The sequence below is a fragment of the Lepisosteus platostomus genome, chromosome 2, assembly GCF_059453375.1.
Source record: "Lepisosteus platostomus isolate fLepPlt1 chromosome 2, fLepPlt1.hap1, whole genome shotgun sequence".
Taxonomy (NCBI): Eukaryota; Metazoa; Chordata; class Actinopteri; order Semionotiformes; family Lepisosteidae; genus Lepisosteus; species Lepisosteus platostomus.
Window position 1 is genome coordinate 69,614,202 of NC_142612.1, and position 16,929 is coordinate 69,631,130.

The 16,929-nt window shown below is 36.6% G+C and overlaps 1 long non-coding RNA gene across 1 annotated transcript in view; it reads right to left on the reverse strand.

The window, feature by feature from the left end:
* Positions 1–16,929, reverse strand: part of LOC148676960 (uncharacterized) — a 141,323-nt gene that overhangs the window by 11,706 nt on the left and 112,688 nt on the right. The window lies entirely within an intron of this gene.

The following is a 16,929-nucleotide window of genomic DNA, read 5'->3' on the forward strand; positions in this document are numbered from 1 at the left end:
TGTCATCAAATGACCAGTATTGGTAGACTTGAAATCTTGGTGTGGTAAGAAAAAGGATACACCAAATCACCAAAAGGAAAGGGATTATCATTATACAATCTATGTCTATTTTGTATTCCACAAAGTAATATCAGTAGACCATGTACTGTATGAGACATTAGGTATTCACCACACCTTATACAGGGTGTTTAGTGCTCTTGTGTGTTTAGGGATTTTACAGTTATTATACTTTAAATATGAATTTTATAATGATAAAATGTCACACAATATATACTGTATTACAGTAGGTTCTATCTCCATAGAGGAGATTAAGGTACTGTACCATATTGGTAATACATTTAACACAAAAAATCTGTGTCTGTAATATTAACATTTGTTTAATCCACAACACCAGTCTCCCTTTTACATTATTTGAACACTTATATCAACTGTGATACTCCTTTGAATGGTTCTGTCTTGCAGCCGGGTGGGTAATTAAGAAGGTAAAGCTACAGTAATGTTTGTGTGAATTCTACAGGTCCATATTTACCCAAATCTGGTGCATGCAAAGCAGATATATAATGAAGGATTTATGGACGATTGTTTACAGAAGATTAGTATTTCCATTTTATGTGGTGGAGTGATTTTGCATGAAGCATATATATTTTCTGTACAGTACTTTTATATTGAGAAGCTTTACTGAAAGGCATTTACAACGATTACAGCAGCCAAATCTCTACCGCCATCTCAGTGTTTCTTTTGGCAACAGAATGTTCCAGGTTGGAGGTGAATTAAGCGTTTTCATTCTACTGGGACTCCAGCACCTCTGCAAACAATTCCTCTATCCTAAAGCACCCAACCTCAGATCATGATACTCAAAATTCCCCTGCCTCAGATAACATTAGCAGTCAACTGTTTTAGTCAGGTAAAAGAGCACCTTTGAAGGTCAACCCTCAAATGCCAGAAGTCTAATACAAAATGGCATACAAATCAATTGGCAAGTAGTGAGGACCACAACTATTTCACATAGTGCAATCCTGATAAGAAGTTACTTTCACATGATAAAAATGAGATTTTGCAAGATATGGCATTTAATCATGATGTGCAGGGAAAGTATTACTGAAAATTACAGACGTGCCAGACATTCAGACAGATACTTGTATTAAATGGGTAAAAGCAAAAGGATTAAAACAAAGGAATGAATGATATTGCTTTAGATATTTTTTATTCCATTTTAAATTTGTTTGTAAATGCAACGATTTGTGTCATTGTTTATACCTGCAGAATAGTGCTTTGAGTGCAAATGTTAGTCAAGCAAATCAGCCTTCAAACGCAGAACAAATTGCTTCTCAGCATTCAAACTACACCTGCTGCCCCTACAAAAATGTGAAGCAATCAGCGCTCACATAGTGCTAAAGCTGACACAGAAAACGGAAAGAGCCAGGGCAAAAAGGAATAATAAAAAATGCAGGGCAGCAAAGTGAATTCAGTAGGGTGCTATTCAGATCTTGGCAGGGGGAAAATTACTATGAAAGCAATAAAAGAATAATTTTCTTGATGTGGAAAATGGATATATATATATATTTATATTCAACACATGTCCAAACCATGATTGTGGGTTGAGTGTTTTGACTGAGTTGATTCAACCTTCCTTAGAAATTCTTTAAGGCCATCCACATGGTCTTTGGATCCAAGTTAAAGAGCCAGGTCAGATGTACCTCAAGGAATGAAATAAAAGCAGACAAGACAGTGCACAGCCTTTGCTGGTTATTGATTATTTTAAATAAGCATAAGATATTGATCAGATCTTGAAGAAACATTTATACAAGATTCTTTAATTTCATTCAACACTCAGCCACCTAACATAACGTTCAAAGCTGATACTTGGGTTATTGGTTTGTGTCTGAAATGACGTTTGGCTGTAAATCTTACATATAACAATAATTTCAATGGAATTAAAACACTAATATTAAGCTCTTGTGTTTGGTTTTATGGGTGATTCAATTATTTTTATGAGAATGAACAGTGTACTCAACAGTTCTCTTTTCATTTAGTTTGCAATACCCAAAACAAAATAAAATGTTCTACTTTTACACTTTTAAATCATCAAACAACATACTGTACATCACACATTCCATCTAGCCTAAAATGTGCATATTTGTATATCCGTCAATAACATGTAAAGCTTCCATCTTCCTTTAGAACTATTGTAACAGGCCTCACTGTACTTCTTTAATAACAGATTAATAGATGATAAAGGGCATTTCATCCTCCCTTTTGAAAAAATAGTTTTAAAAAAGTTTATTATTTCTTTTTTTAATACAGTATTTCATAGATTATATAGTCCTAGGTCTCTGTAAGAAATACCTCACTGTTTTGCCACCTTATCCTCTCCCTTGCAGTAGCTACTAGTTATTTCTGCGAGAGGTGGGTGGGGTTCAGTTGCCCTCATCCTTATGGCCAGGCTTTAGTAAATTCTGCATTTAAAATTGCTCAAGCATTAAACTTATCAAAGATAATAAGTACAGTATGCTCCTAACTTACAGTACATGAGTTAGGAGCATAGAATCCTAACTTAGCTACCTTAGCACCAAAGAGAGCAACCTTGATTTTTCCAGCTGTTAATATTTATTGAATATTATTTCAGATGGCTCTTCCTCTATAAACTTCCAGTTTTTAAGCAGTTCATTGTATTTTTCCTAAACAGAATATGTTTTAATTCTCAGGGCAAACTGAGAGGTATCCATAAATATCTCTCAGATCCTGTACAAGTGTGTTCATCCTTGGAGGCAAAGAAACATTTGCTCTCACAGCAAGTGTTTGTATTTCATCCAAAAACAAATTAAAGATACATGTGCTTATATACTGATGGAAAAAAGAAACACATTTTCTGGAATGAGAATACTATAGTTATGGCTTACGGACATTCACAAAAAGTTGTCAATTTGTTTTAAGGCCTCTGATCAGCAGAACAGCTTGTGGAGTGAGGCATTGCAACTTGCCAATCACACAAAAGCTCATTAGGTGCACCTTTACCCAACAAAGTCCACGTGGAACAATGCCTGATTAGGTTATCTAGGACACTGCAAGAAAAAGGCCACACTTAGTCAATTTTCTGTGCATTCCATAATGCCTCGAATGTCACCAGAAGCAAGGGAGAGGGCCATTGGCATGCTGCAGACAGGCATGTCATGTGCCAGCGTTGCCAGACATTATGGAGTAAGCCGCTCCACTGTGTCCCGACTGCAGAGCAGGTTTCAGTAGAACAGCAGGACAGATGACCATCCAAGATCCGGTCGCCCTTGAGTGACCACACCAGAGCAGGACCACCCATACTGCCAGATCTGCCACCCATACTGCTGCTGAAACTGCTGGCAGACACACTGCCTGCATCAGTGACAAGACAGTGAGGCTCCATGCTGCTGGCCTTAGAGCAAGGCGACCTGTCAGAGGCCCTCTGCTCACACCCCCTAGACGTCACACCCGACTGGCTTGGGCCAGACAGAGGCTGTGTTGGACTCATCAGCAGTGGCATCAGGTCCTCTTCACGGATGAGCCACTCTTCAGCCTGTTCCATGCAAACAGGAGGGCCAGAGTGTGGAGGAGGAGGTGTTACGTTTCTTTTTTCCATCAGTATATATTGTACTAAGTCTGGATTAATAAAAACTGGGGAACTGGACAGAAAGTAAAACTGTCAGAAAGTAAAGAGTATTGGTGAAATAATTGCTCCTTAGAAAGAATATAGTTCAGTTGATCAAAGCTGAGTTCCACAGTGTTACCCACTAGAGGGAAAAGTATGAACCTGAAGGCTTGCATTACCAACAGCAGAAGAAATAGCTTCAAGTGCCTGTTAGAAGATTTTTTTGAAAGATGTTACAGAGCCTATAAAGTGTCAATAGCATGGTAAGTGAAAAAAAAATCTTTTAAACAAAAATGTCAAAGAAGATTATATTAATTTGCTAAAAAGTTATTTAAAAGCTCAAATAAATCGTAATGGTTAAGAGACCTCATTGCCCTATTAGGAATCTGTATTTTTATATTACCTAGAGTTATGAGATTTCTCAATAATTCAGTCTCTTATAATAAGAAATGAAATCTATTTTGTGAGAAGCTCACATATGCATTTACTGTAGCTTAAGGGCAAAGATAAGAAATTTGCTTTCTATTTCTGCTATTCTGTCAAATGTATCTTGCAGGGTGGGCTTTATCTATAGCTCACAGGGCTAGTTTTCTGTTCTGTGGAGTGACCGTGAAACAGAAAACTGTTTAAAGATGAGTCGATCTGTGTTATAGAGTACTTCAATCTAGAGGACATTCAGATATGCATTGTGAGTGTATTCTGATGATGAATCGAAACAATAAGACATAAACAAGTAAATAGGAAATTTAACTGTTTTCCATTTTAATGGCGGTTTTTTTTGTGTGTTGCCGATACTGTCTCTCCCACACTAAACTGTGGTTTAGATTTCAACCTTCGCCTCGCTATGCAATGAAAAACACCAAGTTCTGTGTTTCATATGAACTCATTCCTTTGAAGGGAGCCAGACTCAGAATTCAATTATGTTTAATCTCCCTTCTTCTCCTGCACCAGGCCCAGGAGACCTCTCCTGACTGATCTAGCTCGCCTTTTATTTTAGGGGTGGCCTTCATCTCCTCCACCGCCCAGACCTTTATCTCCCAATGAAATGGAGAATCATCCTTTATTCAATATTGTCTGGGTTTCACAGCTCCCTCTCCTTTCTTTAAAAGTTGGATTAGACAGCATGGAGTGTGACGGAAAGAAAACAAAAAAGAAAAAAGGGAACCACACTGAGAAGCCATCTGATATCCACGTAAGACAAAGGTAGAGTGGGGCAGTCTCCAAAGACCTGCTCCAAGAAAAGGGCTTTAATGATATCAGTCTCACACGACCCAAGAGAAATCAGAGGCCTGCATTGTGTCAGAAACCACAACCTGCGACCCATATCTGCAAAGAAAAGAGCTCTTTTTATTGTCTTATTTTCAGGCACTGCGAAAGACATGTCTTGCAGCTGACATTTTACCCAACGCCCAGATTGTTTGTAAGATAACTTGTGCAATCGAGTCCAACAAAACACATAATTAGGGCAGACAGGTGTTGAATCAGACCATCAGTGTCTTGTGTGATTGAACCCCTAAGGAGATATTTTTAACAGAAAACACAAGGGTCACTTTTATTCACAGCTCTAAGGATTCCTATAAATTAAACAAAACAATGACATTCTGCTCTCTGGAGGTGGACAGGAACTCTATAAAGGCTACAGAGTTTTAATGTTTTCTGCATAACAGTGTAAGGCATTTTCATGGTTAATGATAAAGAGCTTCCTGAAGACTGCAGTCAAAAGAGTATTGACCTCCACAAGTTAGGGGATGGCTATAAATCCACAAAAAGCTGAATCTAAGACTTTGTACCGTAGAGTCCAAAGTATTCAGACTTGCCAAACTGTAGTTTAATGATCTGAATGGCAATTGGACAAGTTGAAGAAAAAATTGATCATTTAAAAATGCTCATCAGCACTATGTTTGGTGCAAAAAAGATGAAACTGCTATACCGAAGAGAAACCACCCATGCCCTCTATGAAATTTGGCTCCTGGGATGTATTATATTTTGTGGTTATGTGGCATGTAAAGATACTAGAGTTCTTGATAAAACATAGGAAATAATAAGCTCCAACACGTACCAGGATATTTTGGCCTAACACGATGTTCCCTCTGCCCAGCAAGTCAAGCTTAACCAAGAAACTGTTAACTAAATATAAAATAATCAAGACTGACAATATCAGTTTCCAGGCCTCAATTCAATCAAACATTTGTGGTTCAAACCACATAAATGTTTAATACATATATAGCTAATCCCCATAATGATGGAGATTAGGTACAGGAGTGTGTGATTGACTTGTCATTGTTATCCCTCCCAAACTTCAGTTAATAACTGCCATTTCATTTTCCCTTATTTGACAAATATGGTCACAGTCAGCCTGAGCAGTGGTGTATTACTTTTCAGTGATCCAATTTTTACTAATCTGAATTATCCAAAAAGAGAACAAATGTAAATATATATCTTTTAACTGCTTTAACTAGTTTAACTAACTATTTTAACTATTCCTAAAATAAAGGCAGACAGCTATACTAGAAATAGGATTTGATTAATAAGCCGATCTACAAGTCTCCAGCTCAGGATTTCAGAGGTAGAGGGTGCAGCTCTGCACAAAGGATTCTCCTCTTGGTGTACTAGAAATGTGGGTTTTTCTAACCATTAACAATTGCTGACATCTTTTATAGCTGTAGTGTAAGTAATAAAAGCGGCTCGATGTCAAATTCTGAAAATTTAAAGTGTGTGAATTTATTACCTACTTATTAAGGTTTTTAGTGGTTAATTATTTTTTGTTGTTGTTAAACACGAGAGATTTTGGGGTCAAGGAGACAATGACTGGATAACAACAGCTGTTAGTCGAAGCACAAAAAAAAGTTCGTAAAATTATCCTTTGATAGAATCAGAGAACCAGTTAAAGATATCTGTCTCTCATGAATACAAGACAGGCCAGTGTGTTTGCCCTTCAGTAGAAGGATTTAGGCCTACTTAAATGGGATGATCTGGGTTGTGTGCTGTCAGAATGATCAAATAAAACCTATCCCATGGTGATATATAAAAGCTTAATCTGCATGTTCGGCAATGCATTCTTTTGAATGGCTTATTGAATTGTAAACTTACTGATCGCCCATTTTTTTGTTATGCTGACAGTTCATTTTCACTGTTTTTTTCTTCTCCCTTTATAAATTAATGTACAGTACATTACTGTGCATACATTTGTGATTACTAAATGCTAAAAGTTATTGTAATGAAATACTTTCTGTTCAAAGTAATTTAATAGACTTTTAGAATGACTAATATTTTGGATTCTCCTGGTCACAGAACCTTGTTGAAATGGAAATTGCATGTTTGCCTAAAATACTTTCCTAAATTAATCTATTTTGACTCCAATTCAGTTAATAGTTTATACAGAATTCTATACATAGTACATGCTACAGTAGCATTATATTAACGCTTGAAGCCCACTGCTTCAAATGTTATGTTATTTAACTTTATTAAATCTTAATGGTTGTCCTAAAGCATCGTTTCCATCTTTAAAGCCTGTGCACCATTTTATTCTCATTACATCTGATCTATTAGCTTTCACATTAATAACAATATACCAAACTGCATATTAAAATGTAAAGTTTCTCTGCTGTCAATGACATAGTCTTCATTTTCCATAAATAATCAAACATACATAATGTTAATAATACCCTCAACATGCTCCATCAAAAGAGTCTATTAGCTGTTCAGTACATTTGAGTTATGATTCTCAGTGTACAGTGAACATGCAAGACCTAACTTTTCATGTCCTGAATGCTGTACAGACAAGAAGAGACAAGTGAGCAAATGTAGAATGAAATAGTTTTGGGTGCAGATCCTGATTTAGTCTGGGTTTCCTCTGTTGTGCTGGCAGATAACAAAAAAGGATGGACCACACATGAACCTTAAGGTTTGTATTTGAATGGTAACTGTAAATATTAAAATGAAAGGTTTTGATCATAGCTCCGATTCACTTGCAGAAGATTATTTTAAACAGATGTACAGTAACTACACATGCAGCAGTATCACACAGCACCGCATAATTTTGACCCTGAAGTCCCTGAAGCTCAAAGAAATTAAGCTCACTTTGATATACTAAGGACAAGACCATGCATGGGTTAAATTAAGACTTTTATCTTTCACCCGTCAAAGGATCAAGAATCTCTGCCAACTGTTGCCGCCAATGCTCTTCAAAGCCCACTGGTTTTGTAATGCATTTTTATTGCCCACCAGACCGTTACTTATTTATAAGCAAACAAAATCTAATGGTTTCAATTCCCCGAAGGGGCACAAACAAACTATTTTGCTGTGTTATGCTAATGAGATTAATGAATGTTTGCAGGTACTAATTACTGTAATCAATAGATAAACTGCTTCCACCAAATGCCAATGAAGGCTGCTAACAAGCCTGACTAGAATAGTATTAACTGTGAATCCAGACCCATTGCAGAAAGATAATCCACACCATCATCTTTGAGTGTTCAGAGAGGGGGCTAGAAAATATGTACTGTAGGTAAAAAAAATCAAAAGGAAAATAGGGGAAATTATTATCTTATCGAAATAAGTGTCAATGAAACAAAAAAGGACTAAGTTAAGAGATTTCAATTTAGTTTTATAGTAATGTATATTTTAGTTTTAATCTTGGCTTTATTGGGTTCATTTGCTGTGCTGCTTTTCCTCTTTTTTAATCTCTTATGTGTATAATACAGATATTCCAGTATACCGTATTTTTCAATTGAAAGAAAGGTGGCAAACAGGTAGCTATTTGGCCCATCTTTTTGTTTGGCTCCAAGAAGCTCAGTGATCCAAAGATCACATCTAGCCAACTATGTGTTGAAAATCTAGGGGAATCCGCTTCGTCAACATGGTCACTTAAAGAAGTGGTCCTATTCTTAAGCCTAAATGCACGCCCTCTTAATGAGTAATGAGGTATGAATAAGTATTGATTTTCAGTAGGTTGAACAAAACCAAAAAAGCATGCTTAATGAATAATGATCTTTTAAGGTTTTTTTTTGCAAGTATGTGGAAAAATCTGAGATTTTTTTATTAGATTGTTTTTAAAGTCTTCAGGGATGAGTTCCTCATTAGAATATTTAAAACCTTAAATGTCACTTGCTCTACATAAACAATATTTACAATTAATTTGAGCCTTTGAACAGTCCATTTTTGCACCATGAATTCTATACATTTTGCTATGGGTCTTGTGTAACAGCAATTTTTAAACCACTGTACCTTAAGACTTCTGGATTGGGAAACGGCATAAGAAATGCATGAAATCCAACAATCTCAGACAATTAAAAATAAAAAAGTCCTCATTCCAACCCATTTCTGGGGGTTTTCAGACTTCTGAAGTAGAGCTAACGTAAAGCTAAAAATAGACTAAAGAAGATAAGGAAGACCTTGGACATTATTACTCTTACTCTGTTATAACCCTTATACTGTACAAACATTCCCATGGCGAGACTGGTTTTGTAGAGAAAATAATTTGTTTCCATTCACTTGAATTGACTTTATTGGTTTCTCTTCAATTCAAAAGGGAATTGTCTGTGCAAAAATGACACCAGCAACCTAATAATTACTAGGATTTGAAAGGGACAAAGTTGTGTCAGTAACATGTGCAGTAGGTTTATCAGTAATGTGTAGTTGTCTCTTGTCAGGCCTATATATAACCCCATTTTATTTATTTGCATTTCATAAGACAATTGGGATTGGGCAGACTTTAAAGTGCTTCATTATTGATGCAATCCAATTAAACCAAATTGGACTAGACCTTATGGAAACAAACCACAATCCAATATATAATTACTAATTCCTTGGAGCTATGGGGTTTATATTTCTGAATGGGTCTAGTGCTTCATTATAATACTAATATTATAATATACATTACGTAATTGTTCCATGCAAAATGTCTTTAAATATGAGACTTCTTTGCAGCATTTCTGCGGGACATTAAGGCTCCATTTACAATTTAGATCTGACTGAAGCCAGCTCAAGACAGCATTGCACTGAAATGAAATACTAATTTAGAAATGATTTCTGTACTACCTACAAGAATCTTAATGAATTGGTTTAAGGGAGTATACTGCCTACTGTGCTAGCATATAACTATTGTTCAAAAGAGTTATGAATAGCTGAATAAACGGAATATTGAAATTCAATGCTGCCTGCTGTGAAGGCTGAGCATCCAAACGCAGTGGTGGATACATAAGAGAAAACAACAGAGCATTGAAAATAATATAAGTTTTCAGGCAGGAATACTGTGTAAACTTACTGTGCAGCTTAACATGTTTGCATCTAAATCTTTAATGTTTGCTTGAGGTAGAAAAAGTCAATTAAACTGAATCCCACATATTATAAAATGAAATGTGATAATTGGATGAAAAAATACAACCCGTGGCATGGCAAACAATCTAATCACAACCATGGATCCTCTTGATCCACATCCACAGGAATTCACAGAAAATTACACAGGTTCTCCGAGTTCTGTGATGCGCAGCCCTCTGCACAGCTTCCACACAAACATGGACATGGACATTTTTATCGCTAAACACTCAGGCTGAAAGGGGATTTTCAGTTTAAGCTTGCTGCAAACTCCCCCCACATCCCTCATAGCTTTTAATGCACTAAACTTGCTTATTTTACACTCACACATTCAAGATCACATTTGATTGCAATTCTTCTGTATTTCATCAACTGCAACTCAATAGCTACAGCAAATATATCTTCTAAAGCTGGCTCATTGCCCAGCCAGGTCAGGGAAACTACTTCACACTGGTGACGGCATCAGAATACAGAATTATGGAACATGGATCTCAAGCATTGCACTCATACCAGTTCAGACCTTCATAAAAATCAATGGGTAATGCTTTGTATTACTTACTAAGTTCAAAAGGTGCTAAAACTGTAATAGAGAACAATTGAAATATACAGTACCTAATGGGAAAGTACAGGTTAAAGGAATTCAATGTTACATTAAGAAATTAAATCAAATTAATTTACAAAATTGTTATTTGGTATAAACTAAGCATAGAGAAGATACAATGCATGTTAATGCATACAGTATATTAAATTATACTGTAAATTACACAGACAGTAAATTTGACAGCATTGTGTAATGAATGCCTGTTCTCTTACAGAATTAAAGTAGTAAATTGTATGACATGTTTTTTATCCTTTATTTAGTCATGGAAGTGTATTTTGAACAAAGTATCCTTTATAATGATGAATTAGAGAGTACCCATTTGTAGAGGAAGGCATATGTTGGAGCCCACAACTGAGGTATTGAGGTTCTCAAGTATCTACAGTAGTTCTAGGCTACAACAACAGTGTTCCACATAGAATGTAAACCTACCACCCTCTGGAATAGTCCAGTAAATTCATATTTGCATTTTGCCTCCTTACCTGAACTTATAGAGAAGGAAACTAACAAATTCCTCCACCAAATACAGTATATTCCAGGCCATACCTCATTTTTGTAATGAGGAAACAATCTTAGCTTCAGAGAGAGCAGCCAGGTTACTTGCCCCTGTTCAAAAGAGCTCAACCTTTGAGCATGGACGTGGTAGAGTGGGATGGAGGTCTCTGGGCATTTGGGTCTTGTTGAAGGGGGTATTGTGCCTGAGTGGTGGGCAGCGCAATTGGTGAAGGGAGGTTGTTTCTGCCAGGCAAGCAGGTCTGGCCGGACCTTCTGAGCCATCACCTTTGCCTTCAGAGGAGCCAGTATGAATCCTCACCAGGACCTGCCTCCTTAGTGCTTTTTTTCCCTCTACTCTACCAGCGTATTGTAAATTTAAAAGGTATTCTAGACTGGTCCAAAGCACAAACTCTAGAATAACTGATATCCAAGCCTGCACAGACACAGAATCGCCGCATTCAAGCAGACAGCAGTGCTGCAATGTGGCAGGGAGGTTTATAGCAGCTGTTTCTGTAGCGCCATACCAGAAAAACAAATACAGAAGCAGCATGTTGCCAAATACAAATGCCTCTCAAACTTTTGCCATATCAACCTCTCACAGACGACACACAATTCAAAGGCTGACTCCCTGTGGCCCATAATCCTATTAGGATCTTGTATATCAGTCACAGCCAGATTTCAGCAGGCAGCCGGTACAAATGCAAGCCTTACTGTTTCCACGTAAGTTGCTAAAAAGGTCAGTGAGCTACCACTTGCTGCTTGCAATTAATTCAGAAACATATCCCCCTGATCTGTGTAGTCAAATGGGAACGAAGTACCTGTCCTGTTTAAGGGGAAGTGATAACATATTTATATAAACAGGAGAATAAAATGCAAATTCTACTCAAACTATGTAATGCCATGTAAATCGAACAATAAACCTTGAATAATGATAAATCTATTCCAAAAACCAATCCTTAAACAGTGGGTTGATATTATAGGCATAACAATAAACCTCACTAGAACATCTGCTGACTTTGAAGGTAAGCCAAAGGCACATCTAAAATATCATTGGGCAAAACTTAAACTCTAAACATAAACCTTTGGCAGTTTAACCTTATGCTAATGTTGGTCCTTAATGTCAAATTAAAATTAATCTCAATCCATGTCTGTTCCCAATTTTGTACATGAGTACAATCCACCACTCATACTGTACTAATAAATCCAGACAAAATTTAAATTCTGACACAATATTAACCATTAGTACAGTTCTATTATTTTCAGATTTTTCTTAAGCATTCATTCATCATTGCAGTATCAACTATATAGCAACGCAAAGTTTCTTCCAAAATGTACAGTATCATGATTATTCCACTATTGAATAAACTGTTGAATATTGAATATACAATCTTTTGTTTCACATACAGTATGTACAAATGAGTCTCCCATTAAATAAAATAAAAATAATATAATTGTAAATACATTACATATTTTAGCTATAGGGTAGGAAAATCTGCTAGTTGTGAATGACAATCCTTCGTTTAAATTACTGTGTTCTTTATGTTAACAGGATTACAACAGTAGTACAAATGAAGATTCATATCCTTCAGACTAGTGTGTGTAATTTACCTTGATTACTGAATAAAATACTGTGATAAATAATACAATAATTTCCTTTAAGTACATAGTTAAATGTAACTATGGCAATGCCAATAGCTTGGTTCTTTAACGTAGGTAAAACTTTACAAAGCTGACAAGTGATGTTTTACCTCAAAATGTATGATGTTAATACAATTTACTTAATGCATTTATATTGTTTCCAGTGTAAGTACCTGTCCACCTGTCCTAAGCTTCACTAAACCTACATTTAGAAGCTCATATACATTCCAATGTTCATCTACACTGTTATTCTAAGTCAGAGGTATTGTTATTTATTTTTCCCCTGCTTATGTCGGCACTTACATGTACTCTGCTTTGACTCATCCATTTTCACTCCTTAATTTTATGATTGGTGAATAAATAATCAGACACTATTATATTACACACTATAGGCAAATACATGTATTAAATTAAAATAACAATAAACATGTATCTTCTGTAGCTCAGTGTCGTTTGAAAAATCATCGATTTTAAGTCTCAGATGCTGTCTTTGGCTTATGGTCTTAACACAATATGTTCCATAATTCTTGCAACTCATTTTACAATAAACGTAGTTTCCAGAAATGTGAGAAGGAGCTATTAAACAAGTGAATGCTGAGTACCAGTGTAAGGAATTATTATAATAATAATAATGTCAATTATAACATAACAGATAAATCCAAAACAATTTTATTGCACATTTTACATGATTTTTTGATAATCATACCAACAGCAGCCATATCACCCTGCAACTCACAACTGGCAACCCACTGAAGCTAAGCAGGTGTGAGCCTGGTCAGTACCTGGATGGGAGACCTCCTGGGAAAAACTAAGGTTGCTGCTGGAAGAGGTGTTAGCAGGGCCAGCAGGGGGTGCTCACCCTGTGGTCCATGTGGGTCCTAATGCCCCAGTATAGTGACGGGGACAATCATCGTCACTAGTATAGTGACGGGGACACTGTACTGTAAACAGGTGCCGTCCTTTGGATGAGATGTAAATCCCAGGTCCTGACTCTCTGTGGTCATTAAAAATCCCAGGGTCTTTCTTGAAAAGAGATGGGGTGTAACCCTGGCGTCCTGGCCAAATTTCCCATTGGCCCTTATCAATCAAGGCCTCCTAACAATCCCCCTCTATGAATTGGTTTCATTACTCTGCTCTCCTCTCCACTGATAGCTGATGTGTGAGCATTCAAGTGCACTATGGCTCCCATTGCATCATCTGGGTGGATACTGCACATTGGTGGTGGAGGGGAGTACCCATTACCTGTAAAGTGCTTTGAGTGGAGTGTCCAGAAAAGTGCAAGCAATTATTATTATTAACCCTGTCTCAATATGAAATTGAACCAATAGACTTTTCAAAATATTCTCAGAGATCCTTAATTGATCTTCAATATCCCACTATTTTAGAACACTACTAAAATAGTAGTGTTTGTGATCTGTGCAGTATTTGTGATCTGTGCAAAAGATGTTATTAAAGAGATGTTATTAAAATGTATCTGGGGGCAGAGTGGCGGCTCTGTGGCTTACGATCTGCGCCTGTGGCTGGAAGGTTGCCGGTTCAAATCCTGTGGCCGGCAGAGGAATCCTACTCCGTTGGGCCCCTGAGCAAGGCCCTTAACCCCAACTGCTCCAGGGGCGCTGTACAATGGCTGGCCCTGCGTTCTGACCCCAAGCTTCTCTCCCTGTGTGTGTGTCTGTGTCTCATGGAGAGCAAACTGGGGTAAGCAAAAAAGACTAATTCCAAATGCAAGAAATTGTATATGGCCAGTAAAGTGATCTTATCTTGTAACTAAAATCATTCATTATATGTACGTGTACAGTAAATATGAGACTGCAGGCTGTGGTCTGAGCAACAGACTTAAATTGCTGATGTGTTTTCAGCCTTAGAATCTGGTTATAATGACAGGTTCCTCAGTGAATTTTAACATTAGCATGTGTTTCACATACAGTATATCTTCAATCATTTACTCGTCCTGAGTCACCCTGAGGTCAGGGTTAGCCAAAACTGCTAATCTGCTACAGACAGACTATTAGCTGGTGAATCCTGACATGATCAGTGTTAAAAACTTTTAGGCAATTTTTAAGTACTCCATAACAAGAAACATGCTGTGTGTTGCCTTTTATACTTATTATTAACTAATGTTAGCCAAGCATTTTTTAATTTCTATCGATTTTCCAATTTCAACCCCAAAAAATAAGAAACAAGAATCCACATTTTAAAGGCATAACAATCAATTTAAAAGTAAGAGAAAAATATCTAGCTTAGGTCACACTGCATTTCTTGACTGAAGGACCATAGTTGAGAGTTCTTTTTTGCATTTTAAATGCTTACTCAAAAATCAAGAACAGTCAACATTATCTGCTGTACACAGCTCTTTCACAGCAATTGTTTTTCAACCAAGTCACTGCAGCTCCACACAAATCTTGTCATAGAAGTGCTACCAAACTGATTCTTTCTGAATTAGGATTGTGAAATAGGCACTGTGTCGATACGCGGTAGACAGATTGAGCTCCTGCTGATGCTGCCCATTTCCACATGATGTAGTAGACTACCGTGTCCAGTCCTATATTTCTTTTAAATATATTTTAATAACATCTAGCGTGGAATGCATTCTGTATTCACATCCAGTCCATAAGAACACAAAACTCCCCTGGTGAGCCCTACCGATCAGCAACACTCCCAATATCGCAAAACAACAAAAACAAGAAGATGAGGGAGGGCAAGAAGCAGTGAACTGGTAGTAATAATGTTATGCTATTGTTTACTGTATGTACTCAAATTGATTTGTTCAGTTTGAAAGTCCTATATCAAAACTGGGTTAAAAGCAAAATCACAAAATCATTCAAAATTGCTATTAGTTTGTAACAAAACAAATATCAGAAGCTGAAAAATTTAAATTACTTACATTTAATCTTTTTTACAGAAATGTACTTAAAGAACAACAAATGTCTGCTAGTCCTCCTGTATTATCCATTGATATTAGTGTTTTTTTTAAATTCTGTAAGATATCCTGTACTTGAAAAATCACTTAACAAGCACTGAAATGCTAAAAACAATGCTTTAAAAATGCTATCACTTCAGACGGGTGCTTCAGGTAATGAATACATGACTGAAACAGTCATAAACATTTCCATTCAAACACTAAACAGACGATATATAAAAACAGGATACAATAGTAATGCTCACACAAACTGAGAAATCTGCTTGCTTAAGACTGCACCTTTAAAAAAGCTCCATGTGACAATCTTATACAATGAAAATTTCATTCCTGGAACAAGAAAGTGTTCCAAGGATTTCATTCTCTGCCTCAAATGAACAGAGCACTGTTCAAGTGTGCACTTTAATAAACCTGCTATCTGACATTAGAACTGTGTTTTAGATAGACTACCAGCCAATTTATCAAATGGCTTCCCATTTATGAAAAAGGTAATCCGATCAGGAGGACTGGGCTTTCTCAGACAATCACAGAAGTAACCAGCAAACACAGAGCATCCTCGAGTCAGTACATAAAAATCATCATCTGCCTTTGTACCGCATCCTGTGGTTGTTTTATAACAAAGTTTGGAAATTAAGAAAAGGCAGACACAATTATGAACGGCAATCACAAAATCAATCTCCTTTGATTCTGAACATTCCTTAGTCCTATCTGTGACAGTTCAAATATAATTGATGACTGTAAAAAAAGAACCCCAACAGGATAGCACACAAACACAGCAGTGGCAAACACCTTTGCCACCTACAGGCACCTAGAGTACCACAGAGGTGTTAGATCCCTCAGGCCTGAATTCTCACCATGTCCATACTGTCATTTTCCAAATTATCTTTGCATTTAGTCATTAGCCTCTGTATAATTTATTTTGTGAAACATCCACCATCACAACCAAAACCAGAAGACAGAAATGTAAAATCAAGGGTAATATATATATTACATATCTTGTAATTCTGTAATTATGTAATTCTATGACTATTTTTTCAAAATATATTTAACCCTGAACATAAATTTTCGTTACCCAGGTCACACTTCTGTTCTGTGATTCATGTTTATTCAGAAACTCCCTAATCTAGACACAGTGCATTCGATTGCATTTTTAATTAAAACGTTAGGAAACGAAAGTGCCTCAGCCTAACCATTGCTTCTGAATACCAAAAGGTACATTAAATAGTGTTCCTTCAGGGGAGGAAACTTTAATAAAAGGGTTTTTGAAGAAAGAGAAAGCAATCTGTTATAATCAGACGCCGGTGATCCATGTACCTGTAAATTAAAAATCCTTCGAAAAGTCATGAA